General features: G+C 37.5%; 1 pseudogene; it reads left to right on the forward strand.

The window, feature by feature from the left end:
• Positions 1-2,934: 2,934 nt before the first annotated feature.
• LOC107715066 (T-cell acute lymphocytic leukemia protein 1 homolog) lies at positions 2,935-8,571 on the forward strand (annotated as a pseudogene).
• Positions 8,572-15,905: the final 7,334 nt, after the last annotated feature.

Below are 15,905 nucleotides of genomic sequence, written 5' to 3' on the forward strand. Positions count from 1 at the left end.
TTACTGAATTTATCAGACTCACTTAGCCTACTGAACCACAAGTTATTATTTTGTCATATTATAGCCTAGCGATTTTGAGTTTTGTTGTGGTATTTTATAAAAACGAATGAATGACTAAATAAAACAAATATCGTGGTTTTTGAGTACGGACTATTTGTACCTAATTTAAATTTTATTTAATCCGATCTGTTCTGTTAAATCTCATCAATAGGCTCCTGAACAGCGAATGCTGTATGCTTTTCCCATTTATGTCTTTCTCAAAAGTAGGCTACAACTGTACTCTGGCTAATTTAATGCAATGATCTTCAGTTATGATGTAGCCTAATTTTCTACGCCAAATCGGCTGGACGTTTGTCGCGCAAACCCAAATAGCTATCTGTTTGTTTCCCTTGCACGTTTCACTGACCATCAGGCGTTTAGTAACACGTTATCTTGAGATATAATAATAAGTAACGATACAGTTTGGTTCGCGACTATTTAGCGCATTCTGACTAACTAAATCTCACTCCTTTCGTTACTTAAACATTGGTTGAAAACACTGCTATGAGATGGAAACGAAAACTTTAAAATCTCCCAACTGTTAGTTTTGACTTCGTTTGAGGTGGGTATTCTAATTATTATACAGCGACTTAATAATAACTTAACGACGTGATTCGTGCAGTGCTCCAATCAAACACCCATAACTCACCCATTTCTATTGGTCAGGGTCAGGGAGGCCTGCAGGAAGCTGGTCGTGACATCGGCGTGATCAGATGCACGGACGAGTTCGTCCTCGAGCACTGAGAATCGTGACAAGATCATCCGATCATGCTTCTAAACAACAATCATTTTCCTGCTTATGGGGAAACGGGTGAAAATGAAGATATGTAGTTTTCCGAACATTTAGTCATTTAAAAGTTTGAAGAACTCAAGAAGAACTTACCTCAAGTGTGAAGGGTCAATTTGAGTCCACCATGAGAAGGAGAGAGTTAGTCTGCATCTTGAATGGGTACATTTAATGTTCTTGGGCTGGGTGTTTATTATTAACACCTGGAAATAATGGAGTAAATTTAGAGCAGATTTATATTGGATTGAGCAAACATGTGGAAAAGCTTATCATGGGAGGAAGCTGTCATGGTGGTAGTGTCTGCCAAACAGCACTAGTACACCCAGTGGCTCTCATCCCTGTCTGATGGATGAACCCGGGGTCGTTGGCTCACTGATACCGTCTTATCGCACTCCGCAAGGTGCTCCTTTGAGGTTTACACCAAATTCTGGCTAGTCTCGCAGGGCATCCTTCCCAAATCACTCAAAATCCGTGGCGATGAACTAACAACGGCCCGAGATCAAAGGCTCTCAGATGATGGAGCTGATTTCCCACATATTATTCTGCGTCTATTTCATACATTCATTCATGAAGATATAGCCTATTTATCAGCTGTCTGCATTCTCCTCTATACCTGACACGCCTCTCCAGTGCTGACAATTACGGTTATCTGTGCTAATGTTGGAGTAAATGTGTTGACAACGATGATGACGAGCTAATGGGCTTTATATCTCCACCATCATCGAAACATCTTTAGTACACGCAAACATTTGCTCGTAACTGCAGAGAAAAACATATGAGTGACCAAATTATGATGCAACTGAACCATACTCCTTTTCAGATGGCTTCTGAATATAGGTGCACATTGGGCTACAAATATAGTAGATAAGTCACGTTTTTATAGTCTATTATGATATAAACTGTCACAATAATGTATTAATTATAGGCCTATATTAAATAACATATATCGAATATCAAGGATGCAACAATACTGACATTTTGGCTCAAGTTAAAGCCAGTATTATACATTATACAGCCTATATATTTTAATTGTATGTAAAAAATAACACTCAGGGCCTATATAAAGCGAGAAAATATTATAATTATATAAAATAAAAAAAAATTAAATAAATATATGAAATTGTACATATAGGCCTAGATTTTAAAAAGTGTTCAAATCTCCAAATTAGAATTTTACATATTTTAAGTGCAATAATGCATCAAAACATTGTAAACAGAAGTAAAAATTAAGAATTATTTAAATTGTATAATTTTAAAGAGCCTAAATATCAAATATCAGACATTTGCTTACAATATGATCCAATTCTGCTCGATTTTAACAATGCTGATGTTGTTCACAAGTATATATTGTGCATCCTTAATTATTACATTTATTTGTTCTATTCTAAAGAATTTGTGAAGATGTGTAGCCTACCTTAAAACAGGTAAATGAGACAAAATACATGTGAAGAATTAAATCCAACGTCCCCTATTAAAATCATTAACATAGTTAGTTTTAACCATTAACATGGTTAGTTTTGTGCATTCTTGGATTGACCAGAAATGAAGTAGAATTCACAACAGTTAGCTTTTGCAATTTGTGTCTGTCTACCTTTATATCCTGTCTAACATGTTTAACTCAGCGAGTGTGGGTTATGTAGCCTACATAATTTCCAGTTTAATCTGAACGCCCGAAAACGCTGAAATGTGTAAAACAAACAGCCGCTAATGGTACTTTTCAACCCTACATCCCCAGCTGATATCACTGAAAACGTGCTACTTTTGGCCGCATAATTAATTTCTGATTAAGCCCTGAAGCAGTTCAACAATATTACGCATTCGTTTTTTCCCCTCGATCTGCTGAGTTATTTTTTTATGCATATCCATTCACAATATAAGTCTATTTTTTTCTCTTCGCATTTGCCCTCGATAAAAAGCAAAATAATAATGAATCATTTCATAAATAATGGGTTTAGGGCTTATCGACCGCGCAGTGGCCGCCACTGCGCTCTTATCTCGCCTGGCCACATTGCGCCCGTGTTCCGCTCCCCATACTGAGAGGCGCGCGCTGGACGTGATGTGGAATTATATAGACCTCACTTCCAGTTCCACACAGCACTTCAGTGCTTCTAAAACCTCAGACATGGATGACCCACCACAAAATGGCTCCATGCACACACTAACATCCACCGCCCGATGACGGTAAGAGGCGAATATCAGTGTTTCTGCGCTCATTTGATAGTAATGCAGGTCATAATTAGGCTTTCTATCGAAGCCAGATGATTCTTATAAGGTCAGATATGATTTTTATATATATATTTTGGTTGTATTCGGTCTTGGAGCAAATAGGCCCTTGAGCCTGCAGAAGGCAGACATCGATTTGGCATTTATTCTATAATTAAGGCGCGTTTTAGACATAATCGTTTAATCTAAAGTTACGAAATTCGATTCAGTTTTCCACATAAAATGCTATTTTCTTTTTTCCCCGTTTAGTGCTTAAAATAACAGCCACCATAACTCCATTAATAAATGGACGAAACTCGTCGATATTTCATTTATAAAACTAAAATTGACATTTTGGTCGGGTTATTATAAATATATCCTAAACACGGATTATTTGTTTTTCAAGTTTATTGACATTCACGTGTCGAATTAAGTCTATTTGAGACCGTGCAAATAGCCTCTGTTTATTATCGTCAGATCTGGTTGTTTTAAAGCAACTCGGAGCAAATATAAGCACTTGCATAAGCCTATATTATAAATACAAGAGACATTATTAAATAGCTATGGAGTGAACCGAAAGACGTAAATGTAAAAATGTGTCTAAATTGGGTATGATGTAGGGTAATGATCATGTAGTATATTTAAACACAAAAACAAACTTTATTAAAAGTAGATGACACTGGATTCTCTGTGAATGAAAACAACATAAAACTAATAGGCCTGTTATCGTGCATCAATCTTAGAAATACATTTTTTTTTTTGCGACGACGAAATTACATTATAAACAACCAGTCAACTACAAAAAAAGCTAAAAGCTATTTTAAGTATCTATAATATTTAAAACCAGGCAAAAATAGACGCAACTACTGACGTAAAAACGTTCGTTTTAGCTCCAATCCTGGATTAAAAAATGAAAAGACATAATTAACAACGCATATAAATAAATTAAGCCACCACCATATTGACAGTAACATCACATCCAAAATAAATAGGCTAATATGAAGTTATATAGAAATATACGAAATTATATTAATTTAGATTATAGTGACGAGTCATGTTAAAATAATAACAAAGTTGGTCGTTTAAATGTAAGAATATGATTTAATATGCAAATTTGGGAAGGTGTTATTGAATATGTGATGTAATAATTCTACAGATTATATTCTGTTAAAATGTAGAACAATGTTAGCCGAAGATAAGCTCTTTCCCAACCAAGACACCGGTATGACACGCTTATCTCCAGATACCATGAGCAGAATGATGATAGCCTATGACAGACCAAGGTCAGGTCGAGACGAGAAATAAAAAAAATAATTAAAAAAGGAAAAAACACTAAACACACATGCACACACCGTAAAACAAATTTGATCAAAAACTCTTTGAAATGCATCAAATGTCTAATTTTAGTTTGTAGGCTACATTTAAACAAACTTGCTTGTCTATGTATTCATGGAAGAGTAAATCCGGCCTTTGCATGGCTCCAGCAGTTGAGTGAGACACACATGACACGTGCTGTCATAGAGCTGCATTACTGTACACTGTCAGTGCTTCCAGTCAAGCGCGCGCTCAGGACAGAAAGGATGCGCGTAATAACGCAGGCGTTCAATTCCGCTCAATCAAAGGTGTGTTCTTTCACAGGTGACCTCCGATGAGAAGCTAAACAGGCGCTGGATTGGTTGGGAATTACAGTTTCCTTTGGATACCACTATATACATAGGCTTTTGGGAAAACCGCTTTTTTGGATTTTGACTGAAGGATGATGGAAAAACTGAAATCCGAGCAATTTCCGCTCAGCCCGAGCACGGAGGGCTGCGGATCTCCCCCGCGCGACACCGCGCCCGAGGAGGGAGATGCATGCGGGAAACAGGAAGGCACGACGGCGGAGACGGGAGAGCATCAGCTCCCCGAGGAGCGCTGCGTCCTTAATGGCGTTGCCAAGGAAACGGCTCACCACGCCATCGAGCTAAAAAAGGAAGTGGCGGTGATCGAGCTGTCCAGGAGAGGAGGGAGCGCGGATATAAAAGGCAGAGAGCTGAAGGCAGACATCAGCCATAAGGTGCAGACCACCGAGCTGTGCAGACCACCGATTCCACTGCCGCTGCCTCCCAGAGACCCGCTGAGCGCCACTCGAATGGTGCAGTTGAGTCCGCCCGCTTTCCCTCTCCCGGCACGAGCGATGCTCTACAGCAACATGACCCCACCGCTCGCCACTATTAACAGGTAACTTCTACTTTTACACAGCATGCAAAGCAAAATATTAAATAAATACATACATTTAAACGTTTGTTGCAAAATAAGATGCATTTACGAAATACATAGCCTAATGAATTTGCATGATACTATTTTACAATCTTTAATTTCTCGTTTTTACATTTTCTTACACTATTTCTTACAATATTATTTATTTTACGATACCTGAAATAAACGGTAGACTACACTATAATTCTATCAAAACATACAGTTACTTGCAATTTAGCCTATTAAAGTGTATATTAAATGGTCCTGAAACATATAGCCTATACTGTATTAAAAGGTTCATCTTTTTTATTATTTATTTTATCATCTTCTCCTTATCTAATAAAAGAATGTTAAATATAATGCACTTAAATGTATATATAGACATTTCTATTTTTCCTTACTCTTTTCCACTTCTATTCTATTCTATTCTATTCGATAGGCTATATTAAATGTAAACACTTCGTTTTCTCCATCAGCAATGTAATATGTTAAAGATAAATCTAATGCATTAAAATTTATTTTAAAACACTTTTTCCTAAGCTTTTTTCTATTCTACTCTATAATTTAAAATTTAATTGTTTCATTTCTGATTTTTAAAGACATTTTATCTAAGAATATGTAATATAATGCATTAAAATGTATTTATCTATGCACGTATTCTAAGCTTTTTCTATTATAATCTAACACTTTAGTATTTAAGTGCTTTCTCATTTTAAAGACATTTTATCTTGGAATATGTGAAAGATAAATATAATTAATTCAAATGTATTTTTATATGCACACTTTTCTAAGCTTATTGTATTCTAATTATGTATTTAAGTGCGTTCTTATTTTTAAAGGCAGTTTATGTTGGAATATGTCAAAGATAAATATAATGCATTCAAATGTATTTTTATATACACTTTTTTTCTAAGCTATTTCTATTCTGTTCTGTTTTGTTCAATGACATTTGAAGCAGATAAACAGGAACCTTTTAGGATCATTTTTCGCATTTCCAGTTGCTTAAATCACTGTGTGTGTTTGTCCTCAGTGGTTTTGCTGAAGAAGCGGATCAGTATGGGATGTATCCCAGCAGTCGAGTGAAACGCAGACCTGCACCTTATGAGGTTGAAATCAGCGATGGTAGGAGCATTTTAGATCTTTTTAAGTATGGTAAGCCACTCTTTGGCTGTGCTTTTCTCTTTCTTCTCATGATTTCCCATCCATCATCTCAGTCTCATTCTCTCCATCTAAAACAACACCATGCACCAAACAAGCCAGATTTAGTAAAATAATACATAATAAGGAAGAGAACATACAAAATTAAAATGATAAATTAAAACAAACAAAATAACTTCATGATGTCTTTATCTGCTTATTACATGTACAATTACTTTGTGTCACTTAAAATCTTTTTAAATTAATCTTTCATTTTCTAACAACTTATTTATGAATTTATAATTTGAAATTTACATGCACTTTAATCTAACATCTTTTTGTGCCAAGGAATGTCACAATTGCATTTTCATAAAATAAAAAAAAAAGTAAAATAAATATTAGTTAGCTAAAGTGACAATTTCCATAATGTCAGTATCTTTGCATCCCTAAAAATCATACTGCATTGCACGGAAATGCATTTCTTAAGATAAACTGAGAACAAAATAATGTTGTGAAACAAAGAAGATTTAAGACAGTAATCAGGCATGTAAGAGAGAGAGAAAAGTGGTTACATTTGCCAACAGGAACCGACCCCCCCCCCCGAAAAAATTCAGTGTATGCACTGGAGAGATAGCTGCTAGTTGCCTATAAAAATGCAAATATGAGTCAATGTGTTTGGCTGCGTGTACTGACACAGAAATGCAGGATTCTAATGAGACGAAAATGGCAAATGCGCAACACAATATGTTCTTATATGACATAGAAGAGCATCAAAGGTAACACTACCCTAACCACCATTTCAAAAACGCTTTAAATTATTCCTTAACTCAAGAGGTTGGGAATCCATTTAACTAAGTGTAATTATATGAAGTCACTGGTGCATCAAGCAAAGTGAAGCATTGATAGGCCTGTTCCAACAGAGCTGTCTAGGATGAGAAATGGCCCTGAATAATTGAATGTAAAATGCCATAGATAATAGAAAGGTTAATTAATTCTTGGCTAAATAGGGGGAGATAAAGAGCTAATCTATCAGTGAGAAGTGAGTGAACACCTTAGGTGTGTTCACAAGAATACCACTGTTAAAGCACTCAACCGCGTCGCTGATTTGTTACGAACAAGAGCTCACCCTCTGAAGTAAATAAAATGCAGATTGTGACACCCCAAACCACTGCGAAAGAGTGTAACCTGACTACACTTCCTTTGCTTTGCAGGTTCACAGCCCAAAATCGTGCGACGGATTTTCACCAACACCCGCGAGCGCTGGCGGCAGCAGAACGTGAACGGTGCCTTCGCCGAGCTGCGCAAGCTCATTCCAACCCACCCTCCGGACAAGAAGCTCAGCAAGAACGAGATCCTCCGCCTGGCCATGAAGTACATCAACTTCCTGGCCAAGCTCCTCAACGACCAGGACGACATGGTGGGCGGCGAAGCCCCTGCCCGTGCCACCCGAGACACGACCCTGGCTCGGGATGACCTCCTTCAGGAGATGCTGAGCCCGAACTCCAGCTGTGGGAGCCTCCTGGACGGGGACGCTAGTCCGGAGAGCTTTACCGAAGACCAGGACTCATCGGTGGAGTCCAGGTCTTCAGCAAGGGCACTGCACCATTCCAGCCTCCCACTAGACGGAAACGCCCAGCGATGACTGATTTGGCGTTGGTAGACTGATTTCTGGAGCCCCGGGTTTGAGAGGGCTTCATGGACCTCAACTAGCGTATGTTCATGTTGTGTACAAGCATATTCTTACATATGACTTTCTGTTAAGCTCTTCTCTTCGCACTTCGACGCTAAGGTGCCCTCCGCGGTGAGACGCTGGTACGGGGGAAAACGTCAGGTAGATTTGTAGTCCACACTCGGTTGCTTAGGCAGGAATTGTTGATCGTCACCTGGAAACAAAAAGAAAACAGATTGAATGGTACCCACATCTCATCAGGTACACCACTGGGAAGGAGGTCATTGGAAACAGCTGGACTTTTACAACAAAAAAAGAGCATTTGAAGCAAGAAAATGAATATTTCACCCCAAAAAAAAGGACAATTTTGGCATCATTTACTCACCCTCATATCATTCCAAATGAGAGTTTTTATTTTCGGTGGAGCCCAGAAAAAGAAAATTTGAAGAACCTTACAATGAAAGTCAATGGGGTCCAAAGTTTTTGTTTTTGGACCCAATTGACTTCCATTGTTCTTCAAAATATCTTTACAAGACAGAAAGTCCTACAGGTTTGGAGTGACATGAGGGTGAGTAAATGATAAAAAAATGATGATGCTCTTGATTATTACAAAAACATGATTACGGACTCCCCGGCTTTGTGCAACGTCTTCAAGACAAATGTGTACATACTGGGAATTTTAATTAATTGGTTATGAACTTTATTTTAAACATTACTAGCGTCAGTGGCAATAGCAACAAAATGCTATTTGGAAAAAAACAACATTTTGTAAATGGTTTTTCTGTATTATGTTTCAAAACCCACACACATACAAGAAAAATGGTGGAGGAGGTACAAGAACGTGTACATAGACCGGGATAATGTTGTGTGTCTGTAACGATGACCCTTGTTCCTTTAGACTGTTCTTTTGCATTGTGATCATGGTACACCATTAATTCACATCTCCATTTCACCTTCATTCATTCGTTTGGCTTTGGCTCAAACACCCCTCCAACCCGACCATCTCGCAATGATACATTCATCGAGTAACGTTCTGTCACTTTATTTGACTTGTATGAACTTGATCTGCTTTTTAGCAGAGGATTGAGTAACCAGTCTTGGTACCTTTAAGTCTTTTATTGGGTATTAAACGAGCAAAGAAACAAAAAAAAAAGGTTATTTTAATGTGATATTTAGTAGAAAGACCTTTGTTGTAAGGTGAAAATCTATCTATGAACATATGCAATGTTATATCACACAAATTTTATATAAAAACCCACAAAAATAAAAAACACAAACCTGAAAATGTGTGCTATTCTTCTGAAAAATGCTGAATATAATAGAGAATTTATTGTGAGTGTATGAGTGTGCAAACAGAGTGCTTGTCTGCTGGACATTACGTTCATATTGTCAAATGTCTGAATTATAATCTTTTCTGTTGCCATGACAACTGTAAAGGTGGAGAAGGAAAAAATATCCAGTGGAGCGTTTTACGAAGTGTCAAAAAACCCAGCAGACGGATTAAACAGAAAAACAATTCTTGCATTGAAGGGACTGAGATACATGAAAATACTGTCAAATCACTCATGCGAGTCAGGAAAATACAGTGTATTTTTATGTAAGGAACAAAATGTTAAATCCCTGACATGAAAAATGAATACAGTGGGGTGTGATAACAAGAAATACCTTTAACAAGATTTAGATTCAACCATCTAAAACATATACTGCAGGCTCTTAATACTATAAAAACATAGATATGCCCTGCTCAGAAAAAGCCTTTCTTATTTTAAGATTCTGAGGGTGTGAGGACAGTCAGGGTCATAGCAGGGCGTACATGGGTGTCTGAACCCTGGGAATATGACTCTGAAGGGCTGATAAGAATCAAAGCCAATGAAAAAGTCATTGGTCGGTCTACTGGCCCCAAGGGGCCCTACAGGGACTGTGAAAAACTGATCCAAGGGCAGTTCCCATGCAGACCAATCACTGATCCACACCCACATACATGAACGACCTTCCCAAACGCTCTCCATCCTATCAGCTGGAGGACATGAGAGACATTTCAAGCTAAAGAGATAAAGCTACATGTCAAATGTCTGTACAGTAACTCCTTTTTTATATCAAGAGGAGAATGAAATCACAAATACACAGTTTGTATGAGGATGGACAGTTGGCTCTAAGAGAGAGAAATATTAATGGTACTTCATACAACTTTTACAGTATTTTACATTGATAAATCACATAAACATGAAAAATTGGTTATCCTTCATGTTGTTCCAAACCCAAATGTTTTTTCACCTGGTTTGATGTCAGTGATGATCGATCATAACATTGAAGTAAGTTTGACATCAAAACTGGTGCAAGCCATCTTGACGCACCATACTTGAATTTATGCAAACGAGATTTAAAAGCTATGATGAATTTTTAGCAAATATAAATGTTGTGGTTTTAAAAGACATGGAATATATATGACACTGAGCTCCAAAAATGACAAACATCACCATAAATAAAACACTTAGATTTATTTATTTGTAGTGATATTTAATGATAAATAAATACATTCTATCATTTATAATATTATATAATTATATATTATTATACAAATAATATATTATATTCTACTTGGTAAAAAAAAACAAAAAAAATCACCATAAATGGCATTTTTTAAATTGATGCTTGTTGTGCTTTTTGACCAAAAATCTGCATAATATTTGTGGTGATTTGACAAAACATTGTTACCAAAAAGTGCAAATAAATAAATAAATAAATAAATAAAAATAAATATTAAAATGCATAATACTATATAATATTATATTTTAAATATAATATTTGGTGGAAAAAATCTACATAAATAAAGCGTATTTACTTATAGTGATTTTCACCAAAAATCACCATAATATTTATTTATGGTGCTTCGAGAACAATGTTCACCAAAAAGCATTAAATAAAAAAATACATCACCATAAATAAACAATAAATAAAATATAAATGATAATTAGAAAAAATATATATATATTTTATTTATTCCTGGTGATTTTTCTCATTTTCAGAGCTCAGTGTTTATATAAATATTGTATGGAAAAGAGCAGCCAATACAATCTGGAAAATAACTCCTTTTTTGGAGGTTTGGAAAGACATAACAGTGAATAAGTGATAACAAAATTGTAATTTTATTAAGTCTTAAATAAGCTACATTACAGCTCTGAATCAAAACGCACTATTATATTTAACTATTAACACAAACATGTCTCATTTATCTCATTAAGTAAACCTCACTCTAAACAATTCAGTTTTGGACTCAACATCAAGTTCTGTGCTGCTCAATTCGAGTTTTATTCATCCATTGAAGATTAGTCAGATCTTCAATGGTATCTGCTTCCCATGAATACTAAAGCCATGTGACAAACAGGCCCGTGTGTATCCCACCAGAGATTCAACATGCCATCAAAACACTCTAATTCTATTAAGTCTCTTCATTCATCTCAAATGCCAAATGCTCTCGCTCTTGAAACGGTGGGCTGGTGGTACGGATTCAATCAGGGATTTTTGACGGCATCTTTTCCCGTTTTAATTAACTGCAGCGTAGTCACTATCCGCCTTTTTCCCACCAGTGGCCCCAAACACTTCATACGTCGGATACGGCGCTTCAACCAGGATTGATCTCAAAGGAGCCCAATCACAACAAAAAGACATGCTCACCGACTGATAAAGACCACCATTATCCTGAGATAACTAGACAAGGGGGGGGGGAGTATTCAATTAAGACGCCCCTCCTTCTGGGACAAAGACGTCCCAGTGAACCTCCCAAAGGTCTGGTTCTCAGAGGCAGGACAGGCCAGTGGAAAGAGTCTCCTCTGGGGTCTCTCATGGCTATCTACCACACCATCGGCAGAAGTGGCTCCCTTGGGGAGTGGGCCGGTATTTTACGCGAGGTGTTAATGAGTGGGCAGAGCGCTTTTCTAGTTATAAAGCGGTGCTAATTTCCTCTGGGCTGTGAGACACTGAGTCCCTTGAGTCCAGAGGGGTGGATCGTGGTCTTTGTCCAACTCCGCCTCTTTTTCTCTGTTTTGGTCTGTTAATCATTTGCTCTGTCACTCTTCAAGAGCGCTCTCTCATGTGCACTCATCTCTTGTGGTTTAATAAGAGAGGACAAAGATGGACAGCAATGCCCTCAAGTTCAAAAAAACTTGTCATTCTTCAACTTTAAGTTGTTGTAGGTTAGTCAGGCGAGCTGTTAAAGGAGTAGTTTACCCAAAAAATAACATTTGCTGAAAAAGTCCCAACCGTCAGGCCATCCAATCTGTTCTTCATCAGCGCAGATTTGGAGAAATTCAGCATTACATCACTTGCTCACCAATGGATCCTCTGCAGTGAATGGGTGCCGTCAGAATGAGAGTCCAAACAGCTGATAAAAACATCACAGAATTCCACAAGTAATCCACACCACTCCAGTCCATCAATTAATGTCTTGTGAACTGAAATGCTGCATGTTTGTAAGAAACATATCCACCAATAAGACATTTTTAACTTCAGTGAAAAAGCAGAATCATCTGAACCAGGAGAGAAATATACATAGTTCAAGTGCCGTTTACAAGCAAAAACGGTCCAAACTGTTCTAAACAAATATGTTGATGGATTTTGATGTGAGAGGACAACAGGGGATGGACTTTTTCACTGGAGGAAGCGTTATTATAGATTATGAACTGGTATTTTGGCCACAAGCAAGAGTTGGGTTTATGCCTTGAAATTCAGGCCTTGATGGAGTTGTTTCTTAAACACACAGCTTTTCACTTCACAAGATGTTAACTAATGGACTGGTTTAGCTGATTGGACTCTGTATCGATACGCCCATCCCTACTGCAGAGGATGCTTTGGTGAGCAAGAGATGCAAAGCTAAATTACTCCAAATCTGTTCTGATGAAGGAACAAAAGCATCCACATCTTGGATGTGCTGACTGCTGAGGGTGAGTCAATTTTCACCAAATGTTCATTTTTGTGTGAACTATTCCTTTAAAGGTTCGCTTGACTAACTTAAAACAACTTCAAGTTGATGAATGATTGTTTGAACTTGAACTCAATCACGAATCGGCGTCAATAATAGACCGTTCGCTTGTTTGAGCTAAACTGTAGCCTAATTTCCACAGCAGCAAGTGGTACTGGTGGGTTTAATGTGTCCAACAGCCCTTCAGTGACCTATTCCTAATTTAAAACCATGCAATGCTAACCAGACACATTCCTTTATCGCTGAAATCTAAAGACTCGCGTCTTCACTTCTTAAACCTGTACGGAGATAGGACTTCCTCCACTGGATTAACAACTCCACCGTCGTCTTGGGAGCAAAACAGTATTTATGAGAGAAATTAATATATATAGCTGATATCAGATATCACTGGGATAACAGCTGAATCAGATGTAATCAGATCAGTCCCACCCGTCACATCTCTGTTATTCCTTTGCGATAGCTGAATATCATGCGGCGGGTAAATGATTGACTCGACTTGCACAGACCACTGGGTGTTGTCTTTTTCTTCTATGGAAATTCAGATAACTGTTTCCTGGGTAGAGACAGGATACAGGTCTTTATTTGAGCAGTATACAGGACTAGTGCACATTGATTTTTGAGGGGGCACGAGTAGGGTGGGGGCTCGTCATGCTTGTCATGTGACACAGCAGCCACAATAGCACTGTATGACTGGCTTATGTTTTATTTTATTTTTTTCCTTTTTATTCGAAATATTTCCAAACGTGTTAACTATATCAGGAAATATCTCGATTCTCAAACATGTGTAAGTAAATGCGTTTTGCACCAGATTGATCTATAATGGGTGATGGGCAAAGTAGACTAATAGTGTAATCTATTAACTACACATAAAAACCCGAATTTTTACTTAAGTACCAGACATGGGTGTCATTCCATAAAATATTTTTAATACGACTGATATGTCTTTATGTCTGTATTTCATGTGAATTTAATAACAATATTGTAAGTGACTAACATTTTCATTTTACAGAGCAAATAACATTTACATTATCAAAGAACATTTTCACTTCAGTCTAGCCAGAGTTCAGGCACTCTCAAAAACTCCCATTTAAATCACTGAAGCAATTTACACTGTGAAATGAATATCTTACTTACATTCTTACGCACATATGCACTTTGTTGTTTATAATTCAGTCAGCGAGCAAGTGAACAAAACACCGCGTTTCAGCGATGACTCATCTGAACGTATCTGATTGGCCATTGCATTCATAAGCTCAGCAGAATCGTGTGTGATTGGTTATAATGCAGCGCTGTACAAACGCGTCTACGCCAGTCAAAGCGCGAACACAGATTTGAATTTAGCAGCTGGTGATGTGCAGCACTGAGCGTTCTAATCACACCGGTGTGATTGTATCAAATATAAAAAAATATTATTCGGCTATTTTTTTGTCTTTTGGAAGCTGCATTTAAAGGGGTCATATGATGCTGCTAAAAAGAACATTATTTTGTGTATTTGGTGTAATGAAATGTGTTTATGCGTTTTAAAGTAAAAAAAACACATTATTTTCCACATACTGTACATTATTGTTTCTCCTGTATGCCCCGCCTTCTGAAACGCGTCGATTTTTACAAAGCTCATCGGTCTGAAAAAGCGAGGTGTGCTCTGATTGGCCAGCTATCCAATGCGTTGTGATTGGCCGAATACCTCAAGCGTGAGACGGAAATGTTACGCCCCTCACCATACTGTTCAAACAAAGTAGTTTCGCTTTCACAACGAAACACACAGCGTCTTCGGGACATGGCGGCAGCGGCAACAACAATAAGTTACGCCTTCTTTCTTTGCGTGAATATTTGGGCGGCGTTATGCAAATCTTCCCACATAGTGAGGTAGATATGTGGGGGCGTGTTCGAACGAGCCGTTTTAGGTAGGTGTGGCTGACTCTTAACTTTTATAAAGAATATCTCTTTGGATTTGAGACTTTAGTCTTTGCAACTTTACAGATCTTCTTTATGCACCAAGAGCTTGTAACACTCCAAAGAGAAAGGAAAAAATGAAATTGCATCATATGACCCCTTTAAAATCCATCCAAGATTTCTTGGCTCAGAAATCTGAGGGGGCACGTGCCCCCCTCACTTTGAATGGGCATGACGCCTCTGGTTTTAGGTATTTTAACGTACAGTTCTTGTATTTATGGCACGTGTCTCTTTCAGAGAAAGCAGAGCAAGCTCTGCCAAACTGGTTTACGGGAATAATCGCCGTTGCCGTGTTCCTCTTTCTCGTCTTCGTTGTCTTCCTTGTAAACAAAGCCTGGTGTGAAACTCCAAGGTAAATTATCTGCTTCAATTTCAACACCATACTAAAACCAGTAGCAATTGTAACATTGAAGAGACAAAAAAGAAAAAAAAAAGAAAATTTGTCAACATTTAGAATAGATACTCACCCTCTTGTCGTTCCAAACCGGTATGAATTTCTTTCGCACAACAACACAAAATAATGTTGAAGAACTTACAAGTCAATGGGGTCCAAAATATTCTTCCAAAATATATTTTTTTGTGTGTCGCTAAAGAAAGTCAGTCATGAATGTGAGTAGGCCTAATAGCTATACCAGAATTTTCATTTTTCTTTATTAGTGAAATGCATAATGCACATTCCTTAATTTTCTAATCAGTAGCCTAATAGCCCAGCAAGCAGTTTTGCGTTTAAAAGACGTCTATTAGACGTCTAAATATAGCCTAGACGTCTAGGCTAAAACGAGGCTAAATTTGGGCTGTCAGTGAAAATCTAATAGACGTCTAATCATAGCCCATTTATAGACTAGTCATCAATTAGACCGCTATTAAACGACTACATATATACATCTAATAGACAACAAAAT

Source organism: Sinocyclocheilus rhinocerous, unplaced genomic scaffold, assembly GCF_001515625.1.
Source record: "Sinocyclocheilus rhinocerous isolate Xijiao unplaced genomic scaffold, SAMN03320098_v1.1 scaffold509, whole genome shotgun sequence".
NCBI lineage: Eukaryota > Metazoa > Chordata > Actinopteri > Cypriniformes > Cyprinidae > Sinocyclocheilus > Sinocyclocheilus rhinocerous.